This window comes from Eptesicus fuscus, chromosome 13 (assembly GCF_027574615.1).
Source record: "Eptesicus fuscus isolate TK198812 chromosome 13, DD_ASM_mEF_20220401, whole genome shotgun sequence".
In the NCBI taxonomy this organism is placed as follows: domain Eukaryota; kingdom Metazoa; phylum Chordata; class Mammalia; order Chiroptera; family Vespertilionidae; genus Eptesicus; species Eptesicus fuscus.
This window is the reverse complement of record NC_072485.1, coordinates 68,649,483-68,654,390: the sequence shown is the minus strand read 5'-3', so window position 1 is coordinate 68,654,390 and position 4,908 is coordinate 68,649,483. Positions and strand designations below refer to the sequence as shown.

The window sequence follows — 4,908 nt, the reverse complement described above, 5'->3', positions numbered from 1 at the left end:
GAACAGAAAGCACTCTTACTGGATTTTACCAATCCATCATAACCTCAAGTAAAAGCCTCATGGCTTTCGTATACCAACTGCCCCTGTAGAGCAAGCTAACAAATTAACCATGCCAGTTCCCTTTATACAGTCCTTTCTGTGAGTCTAGGAGGGAAAGGAATAAATAATAAAAGTCAGCAATGGACAACAGACTTCTCCTTCCCACCCCTCCAGGTATCTTTCCCTGATCCCATTGTAGAATGTACAAGGGATTTCTCATCTAATTTCTGGTTGGCTGTTTTAGGCTGATCTTCCTTAGGCAGCCACCCTTGGTGAAGTAGAGGCATGTGCGGAATATGTATTGCAAACTTGATTATATCATTTCCTCCGTCAGGCTCCAGTGAACAGATTCACACTCACCAAGTTCCTGAGACAGATTTTAAAGCTCAACTGCTACTCAATTCCTTTGCAATGAGCAATTTGCCAGCCTACGTTCTCTACATACGACATGTCCTTCTTGGAAAAACAGCACAATGGAGAGACTAGAATAGAATATTGTATGGTAAACACAGAATCAGGAAGAATATTGTCTTGCTCAAAGGACATTAGCATCAAAAATAGATATAGCTTGGTGTTATCCTCCTCTCATCTGTCAGGACAAACCTATCCCACCATAGGTTCACGAATAACAAGTCATGCTCCACTAATCAAATTTCCCATTTTGATAGGGTGAGTGAGATTAAGAATAGGAGGAAACAATACAGACATTATCCACCTTGACCACTAAAGTGTTTGACAAAGTGTCTCATAATATCCTCATCAACCAAGCAGAGATGTGTGTACAGGATAATAGGACAACTAGGCAAACCCATCACAGCGTGATAGTCACACTCTGCTTGGCTTCATCCCCTCACATTTTTTTTAAATTATGGAAACAAAGAAACTGATGTTAACTCAACATATGCTAATTCACAAAATAGGGGAATAGCTAATATTGCCTGACTGAATTAAGACTCAGAACTATCTCAATAGGACATTAACCTAAAAAGATGAAATTTACTAAGCACAGTTGGTAAATCCTGCATGAAAAGGAAATCAATTGCATTGAGTGTAAAATGGATAACCTGGTTTAACAGCCCTACAAACTTCAAATGAAAAAATAACAGAGATTGGGGTTTTTGTTGTCTGCAACCTCTTCAGTCTACATTAATTGAATTACAAATATCCAGGTAATGATTTAACTATACCCTCTGTGCCCAGTTTTGTCCCACTACAGTAATACATTTAAGGGGACAATAATGGCCTAAAGCAAGTCCAGGGAAGGGTGGAAGGACTTAAAATATATTTTGTAAAGAATGATTGGGGAAGTAGGGGGAGAGAAGAAATGATTGAGACGCTAATAAGTTTTACAATAATCAGTGGGGACATTCGCTGGCTCTCTGCATACATTTATGTAGATGAGAAATTTTGGACTTTTACAGGGTACGGAGGGCTGAACTAGAACCAATGGGTTCTAGTTATAAGAAAGACAGGTTTCAATTCAATAAAAATAACTTTTAAAAATAATCAGAACTACCCCACAAATGAACTACCCTGTGAAGTTGAGTATTCTCCACCATAAGACTTTTAAATACAAATTGAAGATCTATCTGCCATGACCTGCTCCTTGCCAGGAAGCACACCAGTCAGTCCCCCATCTGCAGCTCAGAGACCAAGGGGCCAGCTTTGTAACAAAACTACTAGGAACTATCCAGTAGAGTTGGAGCATGTCAAATTGCTGTTGGTCTTGCTCTGACACAGGAACCTAGGTTCTGGCATCTGGGTTATTCTAATGAACAGGTCCTTTCCTCAAACAGGGTTTCAATAGATGAAACCACTGTTCTGCTACTTGGTCCTCAAAAGCAAGCTGGTATCTTGCTTTTCATTCTACTATTTCTGAAACTGGAGTCTTATCTCTGAACTCCAGTCTCTATAGATAACTCTCCAAGGCCACCCCTAAAGGGCAAGGCTGTCAAACACCCAAAGCATCAAACAGCTGCCAGCCTGGATGAATGCCTATAACCCAAAGCCAAGAGACCTGATGCCAGGCTTGGCCATCAATTTCAGAGCAACAAATAAGACTCCCTGCTATCAGCTCCTGATGAGTTAGACTCTAAGTCACCTCCCATATATTAGGCACTGAGGATACAAAAAATAAACAGTCCTTGCTTCCCCAAAAGCCCCCAACCTAGCAGGAAAGTCATCACCTTATCATACCATTCATGCCACTAATTGAGCATATGAATGAAAAATTAGGACATACTAGTACAGTGCTACTGAAAGAGAGAGAAGTAATCCAAAATGCCTTCCTGATACGACAGTGGGAAAAGTTCTCAGGGTAGATTTCAGAGGGCATGGCATTTCAGCTGGTTTTGAAGGATGAGTAGGATTTTGCCACTTGCAAAATGTGAAGGAGAGGAAAGCACTGAATTCCCTGCTGATGAAAGAGCACAAAAAAATAACCCTGAGACATGAAACTCTCCTGCATACTCAGGAAATCGGGACTAGCTAGTCCAGTATGATCTGCAACAGTGGCTGCTACTGGCATCTCTGTCAGCTGCCCAGCCTCCAGGAGTCTGTTTTGGCTCCAGGTATGAGATATTCAAGTTAGCCCAACCTACTGTCGAAGCAAAGGCAGCACAGCAGAGAAATAGACCAGATTAATATTCCTCAGTACCAGTGTTGGCCTGTCTGTCCCCAAAAACAAGTCATAAAAGCAATATCTATCCTGCAATTATATCCTTCCTACTTTTGTGGTATTGAAATGTCTGTTCTTGTAAAATGATAGTGATTGAAGATTATATTTAGATTTTTAATATACTGACCTTAAAAAAAAAAAAACTTCATTATTCCCCAAAATTTAGGGGGGAGGAATTTTTCTATTTGCATATCCAAGTCTGGGAACCACTAGGAGAGAAGACCTTTGAGGTACCTCCCAACACATACATTTCCAAGAACTGGGAACTTCATTCTAGGATCCAGGGGTCAGATTAGGGGTCTCCTGCCCACTCCCCCTTTTCTGCAGTCATGACTGCACTGCCTCACAGCAACAGCTGCATTTACCAGATGACAGATTGCTATGGAGTAACATTGAGACTGTTGGGCTCCTGGTGAACTTGAGAGGCCTCTAAATGACACAACATGTAACAAATCAGTTCTAAGCAAGGAGGTCAAATCAGCTCTAAGAGATTTTACAGATGGCAAATCTTATATGTTGCCCTTCCTAGTTATCTTTCATTTAGGTAGTAACTCTTCTCTGTTACACCCCTTCTTTCCAAGTCCATTATTACATGTCCCCCACGTCTTTAGAGCTTTGATCCCCAACTCTCACACCACCAGAGGAATCACCCTCTACCTTCTGAGTCCTAAGGAACAGGAGTCTCTGACTGTGCTGTGTTCTTTACTGAGGGGTGGGGGATCCTACTCGCCGGAACTACAACCTAAAGGAAAGACTGAAGACTTAAGAACTTTCTGAAGAAAAAGTATGCACAGGTTTGAAGGTGATAGTCTTGCATAGGTTACCTCATCTCTACACTCTTTACATTTCCTCTCTTCCGCCTCCTTTAACCCTCTCCCTTTCCCATTCCCATTCTATCTCCACTCCTAATAATGGTTATTTGGGCGGTAGTCTGCTTCTCTCCTGTGGATTCTTAACTTCAGACCATCGCATGCTCCACCCTCTTACCTTGATGGTCCCTTGTTTCACTACAGGAGCTAATTCTGTTTATTTACCCACATGGAAATTCAACAAGTAATTCAGTTTCATAAACACCTATTTATTGAGCTCTTACAATATGCTAGACATTTAGGATACAGAGATAAAAAGACCCTGTTCTCTGCCTTCAGGGAGTTCACAGAAACCAGGAAGAAATCACCTTCTATCAATCCCTGACTGAAAATCTCTCCATTTTCTTTCCCTCTTCTCACACACAAACCCAAGCCCCATGGGTAATTAAGGTGAGTAGTACATTTTCACCAAGATGGTGCCCCTTGCAAATTTGGAAAGTTTAGCAGAAGTGGCTCTGTATATAGTTCCAGATGGTTTTCCTCCCTTTTGCACCTTTAAATGGCTCTGAAGACCTGATGAATCAGAAGAATCCTTCTTAGGGGCAGCTGGCCTTGGAGGGGTGACTTGGAAGACTACAAGTGGTATATGTAGTCTTTTCTGGGTTTCCATCACTATCTGGTTTTCTCCCTCTTTCGGTATCTCTCCTTCAGCTCATCTGATTCTTTTCCCCCCTCAGGATGGAAATGAACCTTAGGAAGCTATGAGTAAGGGGAGAGAGGGCACCTACCACCACCCAGCCACAAAAGCAGGCTGACGCAGCAGGAGGAGCCAACTTGACCGTGTTCTGCTTCCTCTGAAGACACTGCTTTGGAATCTAGACCCCTCAAAAGAAGCTTTCCCCGTTTATCAGACACTCTCCATGTACCATCTGTGGAGGAATAACCCAGGCCCATTTATGTCACCCAATCTGCCATAATGTCCTCAACCCATGACCTCACTTAACTACGTTTACCATGTCCTAGATGTCTTAGTCTTCACCTTAGATTCTGGTCTGCCAAAGGAAAGTGTTTTCCATTCTCCCTGCTATCCACCCTCTGACCTATTATTGTTATTCACCTATATAATTATTATAAATTCAGATAGAATTGGAAGATTCATACCCCAAAAAAGCTACCTCAAACTTTTGCTACCATCTGCATTTGTTTGCCAAACTCCACAATTCTTTTAACACCACTAATCTGAAGAGAGGGCTTAAAGAGAGAAAAGCCAATCTGGGATGGCAAAGAGATCAGGAAGGAGCTAGAAAAGAGTGATGGCTCTGCCTACCTTCTCTCAAAACTGAGAAGGAAACACACGGTACCTGGGCACTGTTCCAGGTCCAC

At 42.0% G+C, this 4,908-nt stretch overlaps 1 non-coding gene across 1 annotated transcript; it reads right to left on the bottom strand.

Moving 5' to 3' along the window:
* Positions 1-4,221: 4,221 nt before the first annotated feature.
* On the bottom strand, positions 4,222-4,297 carry MIR9361 (microRNA mir-9361). Its single transcript, NR_129255.2, is given in 1 exon segment — positions 4,222-4,297. It is a non-coding gene; the product is annotated as a microRNA mir-9361 (primary transcript).
* Between the last annotated feature and the right edge of the window lie 611 nt (positions 4,298-4,908).